General features: G+C 30.9%; 1 long non-coding RNA gene across 1 annotated transcript in view; it reads right to left on the bottom strand.

Annotated features, from left to right (window-relative positions):
- The window catches only part of LOC126549482 (uncharacterized), a 49874-nt gene extending 23988 nt beyond the window's left edge, over positions 1 to 25886 (bottom strand). The window contains exon 1 of the long non-coding RNA XR_007603592.1: positions 25722 to 25886. This is a non-coding gene — a long non-coding RNA (uncharacterized LOC126549482). The remainder of the gene's footprint in view (positions 1 to 25721) is intronic.
- Positions 25887 to 26232: the final 346 nt, after the last annotated feature.

The raw sequence follows: 26232 nt of genomic DNA, 5'->3' as shown, positions 1-26232 counted from the left end.
GTAGGTAAATAAAATTAAATCGATAATATTGGAGATAAATAGTATAAGATTGAAATGCGCATGAGGGTTGATGAAGTTATAGGTATTTTTTTTTTAATATTCAATGTGGAATAATTTTTAAACTACTCGTCGATAACTCGTGCCGATCATATACATAATATAAGTTAGTTTAGCGGTTGCGGTTAACAATATTATTAAAATAAGATTAATTAATATACAACATACGTAACCTGGTACGTGCAGACATGTTATACAGTTTGAGGTTATCAGAGGAAGTCTGTGCTGTGACAAATATAATATATATATATTATATACATATATAATATATTGTAATGATCGAAAAACGAGCGCAAAGGTACAAGTAATACGAAACGACGATAGAGAAATTTATAAAATATTTCTCGTGTCGTCACACCACAAAAGTAAAATAGGTACGTGATAATGTTCTAATATTACATTATTACCCATACGTAATAATATATATATTATTATAGGCGATCGCGAGGTTCATGTTAAGTGCTGCAGTGTGTGTGTGTGTGTGTGTGTGTGTCTGTACTCTGTCTACATTGTTTTTTTAAAAAAAAAAAAAAACGTATTATCACGGTTGCCGTTGCATATTCATGAGAAAGGAAGAAGATTGGAAGTGAAAAAAAAAAGTAAATAAGGTAAATAATAATAAGGCGAATAATCGTCGTCGTTCCTACGCATGTGAACCATTTGTTGTGTACGGAATACCTAAAAAACCACTTTTGCCCCGGTCGGTTGTAATTTATCGAGCGGACAACTGCCACCGGAATTAATCTTGGACCCCGACAATTGCCGGTCGTTTATGCAAATCGAATACACACGCCACCGCCGCCAAACGTATTTAATATTTTCATCTCGTACACAGCGACTACTAACGCACACGCACATACACGTTCGCACTCACACAGACACACAAACACTAAACGCATTTACCACGACTATACCACGGTCACAGCTATATAATATATATATATATATTATATTGTATAAACGCGTCTAGTAATTTTTACGTTCAGAATCGTTTTCGCCGCCCAATCCGGTAGCCGAGAAAATCCAATAACAACAACACAACCGCCTACCACCGTATAATAATATGTATATATATATTCTTAATAATAATCTATAACATAATATATTATGCGTTCGAGTATAATATGTATAATAATAGTAATAATAATAATAATATGATATTATATTATGCATATATAGGTACCGAGCGCCGGTATTATGATAATTAAAAAAAAACCTAATAATAATATATATATATATATAGAAGTATTTGTAATGGAAAAAAAAAGCGGCTTCTGGAATTACATATCGTATATATTATAACGTATAATAACGTATGGATATAAGTGTACCTATACGCCGCGCGTTTTTATTTATTTTATTTCGACTACGCCCTCCGAAGCAGTAGCAACAGCAGCGGCGGAGTCGATGGACGACGACTCGGCAACGGAGATGACGACGAATGGTCTATAGGCGTGCGCGAGCTCGTTGGTAATTATAACGATAATATATTGTATTATATTTTAGTGCGTATATAATATTATATATATTATAATAATACAATATATTATATAATATTTTAATGGTCGGAAATTACAGACTATTATTATTATACCATTACGTGTATGTACGGTGCGGCGAGGTCAATACCGAGCTTAACAAGCGCTCGCTCGTTTGTATTTTTTTTCATTCTTTCATTCTTTATTTCGGCAATCGTCAAGCACGTGCTCATATTTTCCCGTTTTTTTTTTTTAAACTATTATTTTACGAGTAAATACAACTAAAAAATATGTAGGTATATAATAGGTATAATGGCGTCCCACCACGACAATAATAGTATACAATAAATAATAACACAATGAAATATTTTAATATTATATTACATATTATTAATATGATAGTTTTAACTAAAATTAGTTTCATAGTTTGTTTCAACTTATGACTAGAAATAACGGTATTATGGTAACAATAATATATCATATATTATGTGTCATCACACACACATACATAGGTATATGTATAATGTGCATATTCATGAATTTATGCATAACAAGTAACGCGTGTTTATTGCATATACATATAATTTTCAACAATATTATTTGGTTCGGGCGAAGATTTTTTCTATACACAATACACAGCAAGGTTATAATAATTTAGCATGATGAAACTCTATAATAATAATATGATAGTTATTAATATATTGTAATATGTTTAGGTAAGTTTATAACTTACATCATTCATAAAAAATCAATACCGAAAAATCTCTAATTTTAAATTTGATTTCAATTTTTATCATGGATATGACTTGTGTTTGAACTGTTTGAAGTTTTGAAATATTTCACCGTAAATGAAATTTGGAATTATTGTTTTTTGTTTTATCTACGGTAATAAAAATGTAAGTACTCATTTCGTGTTTTTTTCTATTACTCTATCATTTATAAATGTATAATTTAATTAACTAATTAACCACGTGAATCATTTACTTATTGAATTTACTTTTATTATTGCTATATAATATTACTTTAAAATGTCTTATATTTTGTGGTTTGTGTTACAAGCAAACAAGATTATATAATTGTACATCAAAAGTAAAAATATGTTTATTTATTTATTTATTAAAATATACAGACAATATAAGTCCTATTACAATTTAAGTAATTAAGTATTTCAATATTATTGTTAATGAGTAAAAAATGCATTTAGGTGTATTTGAATGTTTCTATTATCTATACATGCTTATTTTTATTTTTTGCTATTTACTATTTTTATTAGATTTTTTTATTTAATTTAGTTGTGCTATACACTTATACATTGTTGACTATATGTATTTATAATACATATAAACATGATGAATGTAGACTCGAAGCAATTGAATTGCTGATAAATTTTAAGTTAAAGTTATAAAAATTAATCTCATGTTTGTAAATTTTCTCTTTGTTAATTTTGTCAGATGTGTAAATATTTGTTGTACAATTGTAATTTATACTTATGTATACAATAATACACGTATAATTATATATATATATATATATATTATATATATTAATGTTATCAATTTTGTAGTTAATTTATGGATGTATATTACTCGTAATTTGTCAATTTATAAAATATAATATATTTATATATTAATAAAATAAAAATAACAAATTCATAAAATTTTTATATGTAAGACAAAATATTTTTATAACAATTTAAATATTTCAAAATGTTATGCTTCTTGAAATTATAAAACTTAAGATAATATAGCACAATTTATATCTTATATAGGTATACCAAAATATAATAGTTTTAAAATATTTATTTGAATGAATAATCATTTTTTAAATATTATTTGTTTAAAATATCTTTTTTTTATAATAGGTATTTTAATTTATATAGGTAACTGTTTTTAATATTATAAATACTTTTATTGATTAATACTTTTTAACTACAGTCATAAAATCCTTAGGTGGGTATCAAATAGAAACGTCTATCAATTTTATTTTAAAATCACAGCAATAAATTCAGTGTGATGAAAATCTTTATATTTAAATAACATATAATATAAAAGGTATAATTTATTTTTTTATATGTCACCAAATTACAGTTTTGAACTATCAACACAAAACAAGATGTTTGACTTTCAATTTTTAATCGAAAAAAAGAGGCCAAGTTCAGATACATTAGTAAATAATTATTGAATATCTATTCACATAAATTAATCACACAATTATCATCATCATAAAAAAAAAAATAATAATAAAAAACAAAGTACTACATAATATAATGTAAAATTTATTGTGCAATTTGGGAATCATAAGCTAGTGTAATAAAAAACTTAATTTTTGTATGTTTGAATAAATTAAAAATAACAAGATCCTATTATAGCTCGAGCGGTGTAAATATGTGCCATATATTATACTGTATTTTTATTAGTTAATCTCAAATCCTCCATAATAATATGTATATTGTATGTACTACAAGTTATTTTATTGATATATTTACACGTATTATGTACATTAATTCTCAATGCGTTTAAAAGTTAAAACATAGCAAATAATAATAAAAAGATTACTGATGTAGATTTATTATATATTAATATATTATTATGTATCAATGAAACCACAGAAAACAGAAATGGAAAGTATAAATAGTAAACATCAATATTAATATTACACGTTCTTATATGTTATAAGTACAGGTAATACGTGTAACGTGTTTTATATGTGTAGGTATATATCTCGGATAAATAAAGGGAACGTAAATTAAAAGGAAACGAAAATAGAAATAGACTTAAGATAAGCAGGATAAGAGTACTGTTGTAGTATATATAATGACGTATAATATGCAGTATTATACGTGCACACATGGGCACATAGCGAAACGTTGAATAGATCCTATATATACAGATCGCGTGAGTTGTGCGATGAAAGATACGCGCATTCGAGGGCAAAATAACGATGACAAAACTCCTGACACCGGCACGAAGTCATCTCGGGAGAGGAAAAACGTTTAAGCATTACACAAAGTTTTATTTATATAATAATTATATTTTACATTAATTCTCAATGAGTGTAATGATTTTTTACTGCAAAAAAATTCGACGACGCGTAAACGACCATGAACGGAAGTAATGTATATAATGTTATATATTATATTTGTAAACACTGAATTTGTTCCGTTATTGTGAACTAGTGTTAAGATAAACGAACCGAACACTGTATAACTCGGTTGTTTTTATTTTACAAAAAAACGTCATAATAAAGGCATAATATTTTATTACGTAGGAGATAAACGCTAGTCACACGTCACAAATTTCTTTAGCATTCCGAGCCGTTAATAGTAATAGTAATAATAATGATTGTTAATTATTCAAATAAGTAATAACCATCGTATAATTATTGTTACTTATAGTGTAATTAAACACGCCGTATGTGGCATGTAGCAATACATTAATTTTATTATACAAAAATGTGATTATAAATGTTTAGACATTATAATATAATAATAGTAGTTATTATTATTATTAAAGTCATTTGAATTTTTTTAATGAGTTGGTTTATAGGCAGGTACGTGATAAACTGGTAGCTGATATATTTATTTGAGTTTATGTAGTGCTTACAAGCACTAAAACATAAGCACTACAAGTAAAAGGACGTATTAAAATGAATCGAAAACCTGCATTAATTTTTTTTTCCTTAGCAATTCAAACTAGGTAATTGGTTAAGCAAATTACCTAATAAAAATGATTAATTGTTAGTAACTATGACATGTATTTAAGTATATTATCTTAGAATATGCGTAAGTACATATACGTATAATTTAATATAGATAATCATTAAAAAACATAAAGTGTACATCTACAAAAAAATTAACGTTATTTTTGAGTAGAAAGTAAAAAGAAAATAAATTATCAAATTTAAAGCACAAAAAGTTTTATTAAATCGTTAATAAAGTTTAAGTTCGTGATATAAAATATAATATAGTACGCTTGTATAATCAAAACGTGTGATATACATTACATTTTTTTTTATAGTGTATAGTGTTAGTCATTGGATTAAGTTATTTAAACCAATACGTTTAATAAATTAAAAATTCAAATGGTTATCTAGAGCCTGTATTTAATCATAGTTATGTGGTAAATTTATGTAATATAACAATAGATTTTAATAGTTTGTGTATATTTACAGTTTTACAGATAGTATACTATTGGAACAGACATTGATACATGCAAATGTGTTAGGTATATTGCGGGCGTATTATATATAGGTACCTAATACCTATATAGTATAATATAATATCATATCTAGAAAAATCGATTACTACCATCGTATAATATGATGCACACACGACATAATCCGACAAGTTTTAGGATGCTCCGTGTTTAATATAATATTTTAATACTATAACAATATAAATATATTCGTATTTATATCGTTTTACCAAATAGGGCTGTAACGAGGAGGCGTATGCATATACATATACAAGACCGAGGACTCGGGGCAGCAGGTATGTTGTACAGAAGCACGCACAAGCTCGGAGTATACGGCCTGACCACCGCGACGAAACCTATCGACCACCGCTATGCCACCACCACCACCGTGGTAGTGGTGAGCCCGGTCGCACGTTATACATAGGGGAGAGAAGGGACACGATTTTGAAGAGGGGAAGTGTTTGTGTGCATGTGTGCGTATAAGTATGGTGAGGGGGTATCCCATAAAACCGAGCAGCACAATCACACGGCGTGCCCCGCTTATTACTTACACACACACTCACAAACACACCTATATACACTATATACGCACACAGACGCACACTCCACATACCACGGTAGCCATGACGACCGACCCGCGCCATTTGCATATTTCCCCCAAAATCGCCTGCGGCCTTTTTATTTTTTATCAATTTTCACGTGCTATCTTTTTCCTTCATATATACATATATATGTCCGTTCTAACCCGCGGTCGGCCGCAAACACGTAAGACGTGGTCAAAATATTTACACACACACACGCACGCACGCGCGCACTCATAACATTTAACATATATAATGATAATAGTTTTTCAAGAGTTTTCGCATTGTACGCTTCTCTCTACAAACACATACACACACATAAGCACGCAGACGCGTACACATAAGTTCGGGATGACGGCTAATGACAAAATCGTGTTCGCGGCGGGTCGTGACGCGAACCTTCGACGACGGCGGTGTCCCACGCAATCGCACGCCTTCTTCCGGACGCGTGGGCCACCGAAAAATTCGCTTTTTTTATTTTGCACCGTCCGCGCACGGACATTGTACATTCGGATAATATTGTATAAGACACGACGACGTTGGGAAAATAAAACGAAACCGGAAATTCTTTCGTCCGCTCACTCTGTAGCGGTGCGGTTTGGGGCTAAAATAAAAACTATACTAGGTCGACAACCTTTATGTACGGTACATAAAGAAACCACCGCCACGTACAAGCCATTCACTTAAAAACAATATATAAGTTGTGCATGCGTGTTAACGAGTACGTACGTCGAAAGACAATATTATTGATTTGTGATTCGCTACAGCTGCAGTGTGTCGCACACCCATTGATCGCACAGTTGTTGTGTTTTAATGTATTTTAATTGCAATGTACAATCCGAAACACATAATTATCGATTTCCCAGACTCTTCATGCTATTATAATACTTAAATCCTTAGTCATATTTATAATTATTAACAAAAGCTAAATAAATTTAAAAAAAAACCCTGAGTCCTTTTTTGACCAATACATCATGTATATAGTATGCGTGTATATTGTATAATATATATTAGCCCATTATACCAGCAGTATATAGACCACGTGCCATAGTAATAATGATTTTTAAATCTCAAAGATATTATAACACCTTTATTTATAATATGTACCTATGTCAAAAACGTTATTGGACTTTCATCCGTCTTTTTTGAAGTTCTAAAATCCCTACGCGCAAAAACACGATAAATAATTATTATGCTAATTTTAACACGGGTTGCTTGTTAATATTAAAAACTATAAAACTCGTAAAAACTACGTATTATGTTGATGTAGGTACTATATAGATAACTGTTTTAATTATATGATATTATGTAATAGTAAGTTGTTGTATGTTACACGCGTATATTATATTCATAAATATAATAATATATTTTAATTTATAATAATTGTTTCATCTAAAATTGTATTGAATAATAACATTGTCATACGTACTTAAATAGAATTACTTATTTACTACACTAACCCACAGAGGGGTGCTCTATGAAGTATATCACCCCACTCGTTTTATACAACAATAATATTCATTGTAAAAAGTCAACGATCCTTTATATTGTAATATACCGTCGTTATCCTATTGATGGACTGTTAATTTCAGTGATTTCATTAGTCATTCTTTACCGAACACTCCGTTGTGCACAGTGTTTAATCGCTTAAAAAGTTAACACAAAACGTACAACGTATAATATTATCATGATACATATTTTAAGCACTACGACAATAATTACTGTAATCTGCCGCGAAGAGGGTTCGAAAGAGATGATAAAATGACACAATTTATATATATCATAATAGTATTACTTTATTACCAAATATCCCGATGACTGTTTATATATAAGACAAGGATGGGGAAATTTTCCACTACGATGAAAGCTCAATCGTCTAGAAAAAAAAAAATTCGAAAAATCTCGAGAGCTCCACCGACTACCGAACGCTGAGAACCCTTTTCTAGAAACAATATACATATCACACGCGCAATAAATATTATATAAAAAACCGAGTTACCCAAACGCCGCGGGTCTGACTGTCCGGCGACAATAGCGACTACGACAAGATACGTCCGAATAGCTATATCCCGTCTCGTCGTCGGTCCGTTCTCTCATTACGTAGTCGTGTCATGATGCGAGCCAACCACCGCTACCTCCACCCCATTCGGACCTATACGACGACGAAGACTTGTGTAGGTATATAAACGGAAACGGCCGTTTTTGGGTTGACGTATAATACTCGCGAGCACGGCGGGAGCACACCACCGGGGCCAGTACAGTCGCGTACATATATAATATTATTTATATATATATATAGTCACGTATAATATGTGGCAGAGAGAAAAACCAGTCATTATACTATATAATATAATACGCGCACTTATATATATATAAATGCACGTGTGTGTGTAGTTTATATTATTATTTGCAATCGATCGGCATACATACGACGACGACGACGACGACGCGCGCGTAATAAAATAAAATACGACGACGATTTTTCGACGTCCACACATAAAGAAAAGAAGAAAAAACCGACCAACTGTGCAGGAGCCGAAGCAGCAACAGCAGCAGAAACCGATATAATATAATATAATAATATATATTATATATATATATATATATATATCTTTGATGTCCCGGTAAGGCGAAACCGGCGGCGACAGAGAAACAAATGTATACAGAAAAAATTCGTCGACGACGATATATATTTACATTATTTTTATTTATTTTTTTTTTTTCATTATTATTATTATTATTATTATTTGCGTATAGACCAGAAAACAATGCACCGGCACAATAGTGGCGACCGCCGTCGCGAGTCCTGTTGATAGGGCGAGAGGGGGCAGCGTGTATATATCGGTTCCGGTCGTGACACAGGCGGGCGCCCTTTGCCGCAGAGATGACCGCCGCCGCCGCTACTGTACATTTTCCTATAGTGCGTGTGTGTACAAGTATCAATGCTGTGGTATAATACCTAGTAGCGCACACGCGTGCGTTATTTATGCTTTTATTGTTGCGTCGTCGTCATAATATTATTATATTATTGGCGAGATCGTGCGAGGCTTCTCCGCTGCAGCAAACCGACTACCGGCTACACGACACGATTGCCGTTTTGTTACTCTTTCCCACCGCTGCACAGAGAGGCCACTACGCTGACTCCCTGCAAAGGGAAAGGTCTCAATACCAAATTGGGATCGAACAGCGACATAGCCGTTTTACGGGAGTACCTATGCGAGTATAACGCACGCAGGCAAACGTCCTTTTTATCATAGTTATTGTTTCGGTATTATCGACGCATGGTCTGTAAACTCAACTATAATACTATATAAAGGTATATGTTTCACAAATATGTTCGCATGTTATGCAATGTAACATTATATAGTATACCGAATGATCCATTTAACGTAAAACCCTATTCGTTTCAAAAATTATTAACGATATCGATTTTTTGTTGTTGCATATATTATTATGCGATATCAAATGGTTAAAAAAATAAGATTTTTACCATTTGTATTGTTATAACTATATTTTATATTGTTTACTTTTTTATAATAACGAGCATTCTTAATTCTATACTCTAAAGCAAAATATTTTTTAAAGTGCTTCGATACACTTAAATTCCTATACTTTATACATTTGCATAATATGCTTATTGAATTTTTGATTGAAATAATTTTATATATTTTTCATTTATTATATTTTATAGATTTATACTTTTTTACCGAAAGTATTCGATGTAAATATTATAATATGATAAATGCATTAATAATATAATTATAATTGTTGTGATAAAGTTATGGTTACCTATATTTACTAATGTTACTTATAAAGACATAAATATCATTTATTTACTCATTCATAATTCTTAAAAAATAATTTTTAATTAAAGAAATTCAAACATTCATTCTATATTGATAAACTCTAATAACTGTATTTGTATGAATTATTTATTTAAATAGAAAGTGCCAAAAAGTAAATTAATCGATCAAAGATTGGAGGCGTCAAGAATAGGCAATTTACTATACACTATTGCATTACCCACCTACACAGTATTCACTGTGGGTTAATCTTATCCGGTCTTAAAATGTAATAATATTGAATGAAATATTTACTTAAGATAACTTTGAAAAAACGCAATCTACTTGAGGCATTAATAATAATTAGTACGTATAGTTCAATCTACTCGTAAATTTACTATGTAGAAATACTTATAAAAAAATAAAATAATAATAATATCAAATTTATTTGTTTGAACAACTGAAAAACTACATACTTTTTATAAAATCGTATTTTTTTAAAATGTAGTAACTTGTTTATCTAATTCATAGAAAAAAGGTCCTAAATTCAAATTCTCTGAGATTTTCGAAACAACAAAAGCCATTTTCTGCATGAATCCAAGACGATTTAGGTATTTTAGAAGCTTAAGGCATTTCTTTTTCCATTTAAGAACATGTTATCTTTACCCGTGGGTTTTCTCTGGTCAGTCACACAAAAGCTAGCCCCTCGAGTTTTTTCCCCACAAAACAATCATAACCCGTAATATCCCGGTTTACGGTACCATTTGATTTATGGTTATACCCGCACTATGCATATTTATGGAAGTAAATCTAAAATACCGAGTGACATACTATAATCCCCCTCGATTGTCAACTTTTTAAATTTTTGGAATGCAAATCAAACAAGACTCACAACATTGGTGTATGTTGTGCATAGACAAAAGTGTATTTATATTATTCTAAAAAAACCTAAAAATATTAAAATAAAATCAGGTAAATTAATAATCGAATATTATCTATATAATATATTATATAATTTTAAATAGTTTTATTCTAATCTTTTTTGTACCACATTTTATCTTACATAATATGTTTTGTTTAATATTCAATATTATTTAAATAATAAAATTATTTCAAATTACCTATTATAATACTACAAATGAACAATAAAAATATAATATTATAACAATAATCAATTTTGCATTTGGGTAAAAATATAACGAAGAATAACTATGTTATTATTTCGTAATTCCTACTTTTATTGTCCACTCATTGATGAATCAGTTACGATGAGATTCCGACACAACACATACATTTAGGGGTATAATAATGTCAAAATAAAAACGTCCGTTTTTCCCCTAAATTGTTATTGGACATCATTACACCTACGAGAGGGTGACGGCAGTAGTGTAGGTGGACTAAGTAACCCTAAGCCTCAGTGTAAAAGGGGATGACTTTTAACAGAAAACATACACACAAACATACACCTCGTGTCCGAAATGGCGTGTCGTTAACCTTAACCCGGGTGCCGGTGACCAATTAAGGGCGCGGTTACCGAAACCGATGACCCTGGTTGCCCATAAAATACGACAGACACGTAATTTAATGATCTCAGGGAAGCGACCCACCCCCTGGAACTGTCGATCGTACAACTAACGAATGATCTCCCCCAATACAAACTAACAAGTATAACAATGTTGTTGAACAACAGCAGTATTTTATAAGCTCACATCGACTTGTTTACAAAAATGGTTTTTCTGAAACCACGAATCTTCGATGGAAACATTTCAAGACTTTTCGTTATTTCAAATAAATATAATTGTTTTATCATTTTTCAAAAATTAATTTAAATTTTACACTGTAGAATTTGAATTCACATACCTATCCGTATTTTATCCATGTTTTTTTTAATAACAACTATATTGTTGAAAAGTAATTCATCGGCCAAAATTAAGTCTTATGAAAAAATAATTTTGCATGATAAAAAGTGATGTGTTTGAAGTCGTTCATAGGACATGTATGCCACCTCACAAATCGAATGTATATCACTGGATTATATTTTTTATATTTGTATTAACTTTATGAAGTACAAGGTAAAACGTTATATAAATGCTATGATAATCTAAAATATTGGAATAGATTTCACATTATACCTTTTTATAATTTATAATGTAACAAAAATTATATTGAATAACACCTATAAATAAACTTTACATAACTTACATATGATACAGACACGATACGATTAACTGCTGATAGATGTAATAATAATATATGCATACGGAATTAACAGTACACATCAAGTAAGAATAGAAATTCACCTTATAGATGTGAACATTTTATTATTACTGATCTCCGATGACTACAGCCATTTACTCTGAGAGCCTTATTGTTTATAAATATTTAATAGGCGATAAAACTTAATATTTAATAACTGAAATTGAGTCATAGTCATTATTAAAATAAATATATTATTTAAGATCCTATTACATCTATCTTTCTCTGGATACGGTCAAAAAAGAGTCCCATGACCCTTCCTGGCTACCTTAACACTACGTATTACTACAATCTCCTGACCACGTGACAATAAAATCATCGATATTATATTAATATATAGAAGTAATATAGAACTATAAAAGTGTTCTATACATTACAGATTTGCAGATTCTAGCGTTAAATTATATTGAATTTGAACAAAAAGACTGACCTAACTAGCAGTGTACACATCGCACGTCACTTGTGTGTGATCTAAGCTGCAGCTATATACGCTGTGTATGCGTGTGTTTACTTTTTTAATACACTCGGATGTCCGCAACTCCCATAACGATAATAATACCCGGTACAAGTTATTCAATCTTTTATCAGTCGCATGAGCGTGTGTAATGTGCGTTATTATTATTTTTATTGGAAAACATTGTTGCAGACTGTGTTATTGCATTTATTTCCTGCCAAACCATTAAAAAAAATAAAAATAAGCATAATAAATAAATACATACATACACACACACACACACACACACACACATATATATATATATATGTGTGTGTATATTATATAATAGCAATAAAAAACCGACCAACTCGGCTACCGTGGCCATTATCCATTGTTGTCCCGGAACGGATCTTATCAGTGGAGCGCACACAGGTTGATGGCGACCGCCGCCGCCGCCGACCATGATTTGTGGCCAATCCGACCGGCCGGATGTCACGTCTAATTGCGTTTCCTATTCGTGACGTATCTACCCGACACGTATACGGCGGTATACGTATATAATAATAATAATGATAATAATAATATAATAATAATGATAATAACATTGTTTTACACAGAGCCGTTTTTATTTATTATTATTAAGTACCTACTATCTTTAGGCAGCCGATCACAAAAACAAAAAAAAACAAAACTAGAAAGGGTTTTTGTAATGTTTTTTTTTCCGTTTTCGGGGTCTTGGGCACGTAGAAAACCGATTTTGAGCTCTGAAGTCAACAGTCACGAACTGCGATGGTTATCGGACGGGCGCAGGTCCCACTATATATATACGCGCGCTACGTGGATTCGACAAACTCGTCATTATTCCCAGGGTTATATAGACGCGCGCTTATAAGCAGGGGTTCATCAGATAAGATACGCGTTGTATATAGGTATACAAATGCACATAGACTAAGGGAAGCCGAAAAAGGGGGTAGTTTTCTTCTTTTGTCGTCTATATACTTTTATAAATGCTTGCACACTCGACAATGAAAGAAAAAATGAACATTTTTATTTTAATAATATATTCGAACGTCTATATATCCACCTACTGTTGTTTTATCCATTTTACCTATATTTGTCACACAAATATAAACACACGCACACACTCACACACACACACACACACACACACACACACACACACACACACACACACACATTCGTTTGTAAAATAAAACATGGACTCGACGCAGTTTGAATAATAATAAAATAAAACAGCACTTTCGTCTATTAAAAATTGAAATACACTTCGTAAATAAATTCCGTTAGATAACTATAAAATATTATGATATATTATAAGAATTAATAGTGAACGATAATAATTTTCATTTTTTTTTTTACAAAATATTTTTCATGAACATTTGAATTTGACAGTTCAACGTTTCGTGATTTCGCATGTAATAAGTATTTAAAACATGAATAAACTACCACGTTCGCGCACGTGGCTAATCCATTTCATATAATCGTGCTTATATATTGTTTGTACATCTACATCATACAAATAAACTATTAAAATATAATTAAACGACAATTGTGTAAATGAGATGGCTATAACATTAAAGTAAAATGTGTATTATACATTTGGTCATTTGGTTCCCCTTGCAGAAACGAACATATTTAGTGAAGTATAATAATATGTTTTTTTATATGAGCCTGAATATGGGTTATCAATATTAAATAAGTAGGTAAGTAAATATTATTATATTGTATACAATAATGAGTTGTTATTGATTTTAAAAATTAAAAAAAAATTTTGAAGGTCAACTTATTTTTTTATTTTAATGTAATTTTTATTCGTCCACGTTATCTGATAGACATGTACGTCTCCCTTTTCTTTTTAATTTCACGAGGGCGTTTTCTCGATATAATAATAAAATGGAAAACGTTATATCGACGGACTACTGTTATTGAACAGATGTGGTCGACCACCACATGTGGTTGAGTGAATTTTTTCGTCCCTTTTGACAATAACGCGCTATGAAATTTGATTTTCACGACTATCGACTAAAATATACATATACGAACATATACATACACACACAGATATATATATATATACATAAATATGCATCACTTAAATTTTGTATTGGCGATGCAAATACAAGCGCACTCACACAAACGCGTGTTTATAATATATAACAAAACATCATTTATTTCGATTAGCTACGGATACCCACGGGGGTGACACGTATGCACTGATTTTTTCTTTAATACCCCAACACACGCTCTTGTCCGTTCCAATAATTTCGGGCAGACTTGTCATCGTCAGCGGTGGCACGAATATACGCCAAGTCGCTGGCGGTGACGTGTTGATTTCACACATGTCTGAGCCCGGAAACGTCAAATCGACTTAAGGGTTTTTTTATACACATACATGCATGTTGTTTTTTTTCGTACACATACTCAGGGTGTGGACGGATTTCTGTCGGTATTTTAATTTTCTCCAAGAATAAGAAAAATGATAAAAAAAAAATATATAAAATAAAATAAATTTGACCAAGTAATAGATTATGTCAAACCGTTGGCTATATTTTAGCATACGATTATTATGATTTTGGTATTACCACACAAATACGAATAATATGATGTGTATAGTTCAGTACAAATTTCCATACTATATTATTCCTGACACATTTTTCAATTATATGTATATACAGAGAGCTATATAATGTTTTTTCTTCCAAAATAAGGTATTTTCTATTTGACAGATTGAATTTAATCTATAAAATCGCTTTCATCCGATAAACATTTTATATTTAAACTTAGAATACGATATCAAAAATAAAATTGAAATTTGAAGTATTAGATTTTACATGTTCTATAATAAATTATACAAATGTTAAATAAATTATGTTAAGCATATTCGAGCAGCTTTTAAAAACCGTAAATTAATCATCAATAATGACCACCCTGGTGAAAATATTATTACCTATTTTTAATATGTACTGTATATTATAGTTTTTATTATTGATTAGTAAAATTAAATTTACTTTACAGTTTACACAGTACAAAATAGCTATAAGCTCATACACAGACAGTGATAATGCGCGTGAATACGCGATGTGTACATAATAAATACGTTTAGCCTGATCATGTATAATAGGAACATGGTGCTATGTATATTATATAGGTTCACGTGTCTATGTACAGATGTTTATGATCTCACGCTATATAATATTGTCGAATTAGCCATTCTAGTCTGATCAACTAAAACTACATTAATAATAATTATATGGTGATTATAATAATGTATGATGCGCGGGTATTATACATAATGAATGTTACAAATATCTCCGAAAAAGTGTTATACTTATTAAAAATATTCCATAATATTATAGATTATCTCAGAAACAGATTTAACTACATAATACATTTATATAATATGCACTTGTATTATATCTAGTTGAAAAAATTGTCCAAAAAAACTGGCCCATTGAATTATTTTAAAAGTTCTAAAAACATTTTCATTCCATACGACAAACAAATATTCCTATATGATTCGTTTTGGTAAATTCAATAATAGTCATAATCGAAAAAAAAATTGTTTTTTTGACTCATCTTCACAAAAATGTCCAAACCAGTCTTAACCCCCCCATTTATTATCAGAATAATTATAAAGCGTATTGCGTTATCGCAACAGTTATTTATAGGTACGACTCGAATACTCGATACTATATGTATGCATTAGCGGTATATACGAGTATAGCCGCAGTCGTGTTCTTGGCGCGTTCACTCGCCGGTAAAATACCTACGTCGTTTAAACCTACACGATGGGGTTACCTGAGACCTTCTGCAGGTTCTGTGCCCGGGTACACACGTCTGGAACCCATCACACGTATAATCGCGTAATACACACCAATATATACCTATGTAACACTCGTACGGGACTCGGCCGACCTCGGTCGCTTATATCGATCTTCGCGTGTGCACGGCCGGCCTTATTACAATTGCTAATGCGGCGGTGGCGGCGGCGGCGACGACGACGACGACGGTGGATGCATTGCCATCGCCACCTCCGCTCCACACGCCCTACCGTCGCCACTCGAGCACGCGGTCCCCCGTGGCACAGTTACGGGCCCATTCATACTTTCGCGTGTATATATATAGAGAGACACATAATATATACATAAACGCGTAGTGCATCGCTGACGGTACAACGCGCAAATGTAAATTTTATACGCTTATACATGTATATCATAGTCCCTTTTTAACATGCAAACCTTGTAGCCGACGTCGTCATCGTCGCCGTCGTCATCGCCGTCGCCGACGCCGCCGTCGTCGTTGGCACAACTTTTATGGGACTGAACTTCGCGTGCCAGAGGGGTTGTCGCGCCGGTCTCACGTGGTAGTCGTCCGGCGGTATGACGGCGCTACGGCCGCGTCCGGCTCCGTTTCGGCGCGACCCCGCGCAACGACGACGAACCGGTTCACCGCCGGATAAGGGTTACATTTAAATTGTTATTTATTATTTTTTTTTCCATTCCGTTCCACTGCCGACCCGAGAGACGTGCAAAGCGAGGGTGTTAACAAGCCACGGCAGGTCGACCCGAAAAATCACCACCAGATGGCATTACTGGGGGTAAGTATATATATACAACCTACCTATATATCAATATATACGCATATATTATGATGCGTGTGTGTGTGTGTGTGTGTGTGCGTGAGTACGTTTTTATTTTATTTCTGCGACTCGTCAACGTTACTTTTTTAGAAAAACTTTTTTACACGTATTCGTATGTATGTATATACTTCCTCAAAAGAGTTTTCGAATAAGCGACCCTTTAATAGGGTTTGACTTGTCGCCGGGTCCGCGCTAGTCGGTCGCTCCCTTGGGACCATGACCCTTTCGTAAAAAAAAAAATTTCGCTTCGTTAACATGTTTATTTCTTGCCCCGTTCACCGCGCACCGGTCGTGTCAATCCGGTTGATTTCCGTACAGAAAAACCGTATTCGTTTTGACGCCTGTCAAAAAACGCCCGTGGACCTCCCATGTGTATTGCATGCACAGTACATACCATTGCCATTGGTCACGACAGACTCTTTTTTACGTTTCCCTTTGGAAATTAAATCGTTAAGAACAAGAGTGTAAAAAAAAAATAGAAATCAATGTGACATTTCGAAATGAAATTCGTCCAGATGTTATTCCTTCATCGTGTAGTGTGTATATAATATATATGTATATATAAACGAGAAGGGTGGCCTGAACTTCGCTCTATTTGAAATTACCAACCTGTTTAAATCAAAATATGTGTAAATATTGGAAAAGGTAATATGACCAACTCAGTATATGAGCTCAAATTTCTTTTTCAGTCGAAAGCACAAGTAAAAAACAAGTGATCAAATTATCAAAAAAAAATCAAAATCGTAATAATGTTTAATTATACGTAGGTACTTATTATGCAATGAAATATTTTTTTATACAAACATAAACGTTTATATATTTAATTATTATTTATATGATAAGCTGTATAATTGGATTGAACCATGTTTATAAAATATAAATGAATAACTCGTAAATGTCAATTGATTAAAAATTATTAAAATATTGTTCAAAATATACCTATAAGGTATAGTTTTTTACTAAATCATGATGTATATGATATATATAGTAGTAGTAGGTATATTCTATGTAAACCATATTTTTGAATTTTAGATGTTTGACTATTAACTCATAGATTAAATTTCCATCTTTCCTATTTTAATTGTTTGTTCTGAAAACCTTTACACTCTAAAGATTATACTTGTAAACAATATGTTAATTCAATTGATCGTCATACAAGTGTAAACGAGGGCCCTCACCTTACACCCTATATATAATGCACTGCAACAGTCGTGCCTCGTGCATATTTAACGAATAACCGTGTGCATTTTTAAAAGTGTTTCAAGTGCCGTGTATAAAATATATGTAAAATAATTGTCAACCCTTAAATATTTCACAAGTGTATAACTCAGTGGTTTCTAAACAACTTTTATGTGACCGTTTTATTGTGAATGAATGTTGTATATTCCACTGTATATGTATAATGTATATTATGTATAGACATATAGTAAAAAATCCAAATCGTATTAAATATTTCAATATAAGCTTAATCTAATGTACTTCTTACAGTTGATGCTTTGTGGTTAAACCGTCATAGTTATATACTTAGTCAAAATATTAATTTTTCCAATTTTCAAACAATTTTCACTAAATAATAATCTAAATATTAATATGATGTATAGTTTGTGTCTTACTACAATTTTAATGAAATTTTAAACGATCTATACATACCCACATACAATAATGCGTATTAAATGTCATAGATGTATATTATACAAATGATGCGTGATGTACGTTTTTTATTTGTTTTAAAAATATTATTTAAAATTTTACATAGTATGATCTTTCCATAAAGACACAAAATAATAAAAAGACATAATACTAATAATAATAATAATTATTATTATAAATAAAAATGAGATTGAAAATATTAACAGTATATAGTATATTCTTCAGTTATTGTATAATAATATCGAGTACATTTACACCTATATAATGCAATTTTAAACATTTGAGTATCTTATAAAATTACGTGTTCGTGAATTGTGTGAAGTGGCGTAACGTGTTATGTATAGGTAGGAGAAACTATAGAAGCCTGAAAATCTAATACCTAGTATTTTTTACTGTCAAAAGACATTTTTTTCATTTAAAATTTATGATCATTTACTTGTTTTTTTACAGTATTTTAAATTACTTAATAATCATTTTTAATTTTTAGGGTAAAACTCCAATACACATTCCGATCGAATAATATACGCCACTAATAATTGTGTATTATAAATCAAAGATCATAATATTATACAAGATATCATGTATCATAATGATGTATATGACATCGTTGTAGCGCTATATTTTGACAAATTTAAATGAATTCCAAGGAATAACGATGATAATATTATATAGTTAACCTTGTTGCTAGATTTTTAACTTGTAATATGATAAGTATTTTTCAGAAAACGAGGAAACAAATAAATAATAATTACTTAGATATTCGGCTGGTTTTAATATACATATATACATATAATGTAGATAATCGTGTAATAGAATGAGGAGTGGAGGGAGAGGATAAATGGACCTACATGAACGCGTACGCGACTTAAGGATTGAGGACATAATACCATATCATACCTTTAAGACTACGTTTGGGTATATCTCCGTAACGACTAACGATTATGAACGAACTGCGACCGTTATATAGTTATTGCCAAGCATATACACGCTGTATATTATATATACATGTATACCCATGCGTGTGTATTATATCATAAATAACGTCCTGCAAGAAGAAATATTTACAAATATATTACCTATGTAAAAAAAATCCGTATAAAATAATCCCGATTCGTGGGCAAACCGGATAATTTATAATATATATTATATACTTCTTCTTTGGCCGAACAGAAAAAAAAACATTTAGACTTCTGTCATCGTGTGTCTTTTTCATTATTATTCCTATTATTGTATTGGGCCACAGAATCATTAACCATTCGTGTATATTATAGCAGACGGCAACAAATTTCAGCGGGTGGAGTCTTTAATTCGGGCCAATTTGCACAACCCGTTGGAAAATAGATTGAACATAGTTTCTGGTTGAAAAAAAAAAGTAATCCTAATTTATCTCGTTGTGTTCTTATTGTTTATATGGTTTCGTATGTAATTGTTTTTCGTCTTTTATCTCTAATGCTGATTTATCAATCATCTTAGAAAACGTTTATAGTTTATGATTATAAATTAAATATCAACATTAAATATTCGTTGTTATATTTTATAATGTCAAAATGCTTCCGTTGTTATTTCCGTTAAAACACTTAAAATCTGATCACTGTGTGTAGGAAACTAGGAACACTACTTAGTATAATTCACAATAATTTAACTTTATGCGACCCGGATGATAAATATATTGAGATATTATTGTGCAATTGTAATACCTAAGTAATAGAATTTAAATACATGAAAAATAAACTTATACATGTTTATGTTGTTTCTTTCTTATCCAGTTACGTAGTTATGTATAACGTTTGGTAAATAAACACTAACCATATTGATTCATTCAGTAATAACAAACGTCGGCTTATCAAATAAATAAAGCAGTGTTTATACTACTGTTTATAGTAATAATAATAAAGAGAAGGGCATAAACAAATCGCTCAGTGTTAATTATTGCGTTTTAATAAGGAGGGTGTATTTTTTAAGAATTGTGGCACTTAAATCACTGCCAAAATAAAGAACACTGAGTTCCCTCACAAAAATAAACCCTTTTGCCTATTTATTCAATGAACATTGAAAAAAGAAATCAGTTAATATTTTGATGGGATCTTTTTTGTATTGTACATTTACAAACTATAAATCATAATTTTCATAGAAAAAATAATGATACTTATAAAATATAACATTTTATTGTAATTCATTTTCAACCATAAGTCTATTAAATTTTATTTGAGCTTAATGAGAACAATTCATCTCCCCATTCACTATAATTCTGTTTTTTATTTTACAATAAGGTAGGTACTTATATATATTATATAACTTAATATGTGATCAGAGTTATTATAGTTTTGTTGCGCAACATTGGTTATAAGTTTTAACTATGTGCAGCAATATGTCGCCCGATATTACCTACACTAGTGTATTCCACCTAAAATGTATAATATTTCTACGTTTCGGCACCACGCGTACAATTCACATCAAAAAATATCGTTCCCAAAAGGCTCGAGGATTTATGGAAATCAAACAGGAAATATCATTATTCACGTGGGCGTGATATGGTGGCCGTATAGTGGAAAAGGAATGAGTGCGCGATTTATTTCGGCACGTATATCGGTTGGATGTATATGTATAGAGTGGAGATCGTATCAATAATGCAGACGCGTGGCAGCGGCCAAAAACGGCCTCGGTAGCTGCGACTCTAGACCTACATGTAGGACAGTTGGTTGGTTGGAATTTATAATTTGGTCGGTTACATATTATAATATACTACTATTATATTATGCGATATAATATATTAAAACAAAAATATATAATATATGCGCGCGTTCAAACAGAATACGAACGATCACCGATGATAAATTTAATAATAATATTATACATTATATCGTGCTTTATATACCTACTATACATAGATCACAGGACTATGGTTCGCGGTGTGCTACCGCCTCCGCGTCGTTGCGGTTTTTGACCCAAAACAACCGAAACGTGTAACAACGACTGATTTATATTGCATCGATTTACTTCATAGTCGAAATTTAACAGCAGGGACGGTATACCTGACTACAATATATGCATTCATATATTTGTATGAAATATATTTTCGCTAATTTGAATCACAGTTATTCGAAAAACTCTACAAACTTAATTAAACCAGTTTCCTGAGAAACCTCTAAAATTCGAATAAAAGTAAAGTAAATCGGTTCACGCTATATACATTTAAATTAATCGTATTTTGCAAAGAACCATGATAACTTAATCTTATATTAACTAAAATAAACTTTTTTAGAAGTGAAACTCAACTAATGTAAGTACACATAAATTAAAGATCTTAAATACACCATAAATGCTTGTGATCTGGAAGGTGCACTTTTACTGAGCACATCATGTAGACTTATGAGAGAGTTTCTACGTTATTAAATGAATATTTTCACTTTCAGATTTTCAAGTCATTTTGAAGCACTTTAGACAACGATTTTGAATAAATTATGGTCAACAACTTATCTCAAAAGAATAAAACCGATTTTTTTTTTTTTAGTAAAACTTATTTATTTTTTTTTTTTTAACAAAAATGCGATTTAATAAAATATATTGGAATATTTTGAACAAAAAACTAACATGGAAAACTCACTTAAAAAAAAGCGTGTCCATAATATGCAGGAAAGGGTACCCTCTTCATCTATACCTTACTAAAAATCTATGTTTCAAATAAAATCATCAGTCCTACAATAGGCTAGGCCTCTCCTAGAAAAAATAAATATAATCCAAATCCTCTAACTTAGAAGTCATAAATCCGCATGATTTATATAAGGAAAACGTAAATTCATAACGATGCAGAAATGCCTTTTCTTCAAATCTGGATAAAAATCATCCTTAAATGTTTACACTAACCTCAAAACCTTCAAGGGAGCATGGTTCTTTAATTTGAGACTTATAACTGAAAACCGGCGATTAAAACCACAACTAGGTACCACAAGACTATCAGACTACTAATAAAACCAACGGCAATAAAAAATTCGTAATAACTAATAACTATAATATATATATGTATATATATATTTTTTTGAATATAATTGTTTTTATATTTTATAAGTAATTGATTAGTATATTTGTAAGAACATATGTGATATAGTATATATTATGTTTATATTTAACTTTTTAATACTCTTTAATTAGAATGTTCGGATAGGTTCTCTGCATTTTGACTAATAATATTGCGTTGTATAATAACGATACTGTGAATAATGCCATGCACTTACTATACATATAAATATTGGCTAGGTATATATAAGATATGTGTGTCATCTGCCAAATGTTGAACGAGACGTATTTATATTGTATGAGTAGAGATGTTTTGTGTGTATGATATTACAAAGCATATTTATCCAACAACGTTCTGAAACCAGAGTAAAAAATGTTCCGAGTTTCCAGATAGAGAGAAAGAGAGAGAAATAAATTTAACTCGTGTCTCGGTGGTGCGTATTTGGCGTGTGAAAACAGTCGAAAGTAATGCGCGGCGAGGAAACTTTACCTCTATACACACACATACACCACATGTCGTAGTTGCGTACATATATGACGCTCGGAGGGCTTTTAATATAATACAAGCGCATTTCGACAATGCCGCAGATTGCAGTTTGAAACTTTTGAACGCCCATTTTCACGACCCCAACACAATATCGCGGGACGAATTCGTAAGATGGGAATACTACTATACCACCAGGCGTAGGGGTGAGCAAGAGGTATACCGTATACACGTGTACATATATGTATATAATAATAATATATATATAGTCATATAGACATATACTGCTGCCGTAGCTCGAGTCAAATTGCCAGTCGTCAGTAATATATTATATCCTTGAATAAACTCGGCGATATATATACCTATCTACAATATATAGGTAGGTACTTTGGACGAGACCGCAAATCAGACTTACATAGCCAAGCAATACGAGTATTCGTTTATTATATGGGTATGATGACAATAATAATAATACAGGAACGCAATGACAACGGCGATGACGATGCATACCACGCGTGAGGTAATACGTATAATATAGAGGCACATTATATATTATTATAGTGTATATATATATATCATAAAGCTATACAAATATACACGTATAATTCTATATTATTATTATAATCATTATTATGCGGCAACGGTTGAATATTTTAAATTCTCGAATACTTTTAGCATTTGTAGTAACTAAATGTATTGCTCGCTGCACACACGGGTGCGTGGTTGCCCGTCGAATATTTAACAACAGAGACTAAACTTAAATTATTTTTTTAGTATTATTTTTACTCTAGAGTCTAGATGAACTTCATATTCTTTGTTACAATCGTCTGCGAAACAATGATAAATACGACGAATAGTATTTATGATACATCGATAAGATTATTTGTATTAACAATAAAAAAATTAATACGATTTGATAAAATATTTCAGTCAAAGTACAAACCGATTGTCGCTACACCACATGCGGGGCAATGCAGTGGAATATTTAGAAATAGTGGCGTATATTTAAAGAGAGGGAAATCTGGGCCATGGCCCAAAGTAAAATTTTATTTTTTTATTTACACATGTGCCACAATATTTTAAGTCTCCGGCATCTTAAACAATGAAAACGTATAATTTCTATATATGCTACCGCACTGACCAACAAACAAAGTCTACGCCTCTATACTCCAGTATCGTGAATGTGGTCTATGTGTAATATGAACTATAGAGTTGGTCATCATTCTATTATATTAAATTGTATAAAATAACAATAAATTGGTATTACGACGACAAGTCATAAGTGTATGTTATAAAATTTTAACATGTGTGAGCGTATAAGTCGAATTAAAAACGTTAAATTTATTCTAATTTAATCATCTTCAAATTAATTCGACAACAATACCTTCGCCTACCTTTTTTGCCTACCTATATAATTATCAACTTTCGCGTTAACAAAATATTCAATGAACATGATCGTTTTCTTTACAACTTTGCTCTATTTGGTGCGATTTATATGATCATATTATACATGTATATAATGTATACATAAATATGTGTGTGCGTGTATACCATTACAGAATAGGTACCACATATATTATGTAATACAATTAATACGCATCGATCGTAGTCACTTAAATTCGAAACTCACTATTTAAAGAAACTAATTTAAACGCACACAGGCTCTACTAAGTAGGTATATCAAGTTATACAAGAACTCGGATATCCAATACCTAATTTATATTTATTTACGACATAATATTTATATGAAACATAAATTATAATATAACTATACTTACAACTAAATAAAGCTTCAGTAAATACGTTTTTTTTTTTATAAAAATTATTAAATAAATTATATTCTAATCGATATAGCATTTTAAATGTATCTAAAAATTTCTTTAATCAATATTTGATTATATATATTTATTTGTCATGAAAAAATCGATTAACTATTTTAGAATATACACGCTTAAACTATCTAATTTATATATTACAAGACGATAGGTTTGTATTATATAATAGTTTGTATTTGTAAGCCATAGGTACATTCAACCTAATCAATAACATTTTAAAGTATCAACCTAGTACAAACTATTATTAACTAATGATATATAACTATAACTAATAATTAATAATCCAATTACATACCTATTTTCATTTGTTGGCAAAGAAAAGTTTTATATTTGTATTTTCACAATTTGATTTCTTGCAATTTAAAACACAACACCACACAAGTATATGAAATAAGTTATGAAATCTTTTTTCACGATTTAAGAGAAACACAGACATCTATACTAACATGCTTCTCTACAATTCTAAGTCTTAATATTACAGTAATTTTAGGTGAAAAACAATGTTACCATGATTCTTCGATCAATGTCAAGGAGCTTAGAAACAACTTATCTATTATACAAATTACGATTACAATGAACTTGTATAAATAATGAAAAACGCAAATGGCTACACTGCTGAGTCGTGCACATGCACTTAATATTGAAATGAAACAACTTTATCAGTCGAATTTTTGTGGAAAAGAGAGGTCCATTCACTACTATTTTGTGCAACAGTCAGTAGACTCATATAGTATATTATGTAAATTAACGAATATTATTTACAAAAATTAAAATAAATGTCATACAAAGATTATTAGGTAAGTACG

This window comes from Aphis gossypii, chromosome 1 (assembly GCF_020184175.1).
Source record: "Aphis gossypii isolate Hap1 chromosome 1, ASM2018417v2, whole genome shotgun sequence".
Classification (NCBI taxonomy): Eukaryota; Metazoa; Arthropoda; class Insecta; order Hemiptera; family Aphididae; genus Aphis; species Aphis gossypii.
Note: the sequence above shows the minus strand (reverse complement) of the source record. Positions and strands in the feature narration are given on the sequence as shown.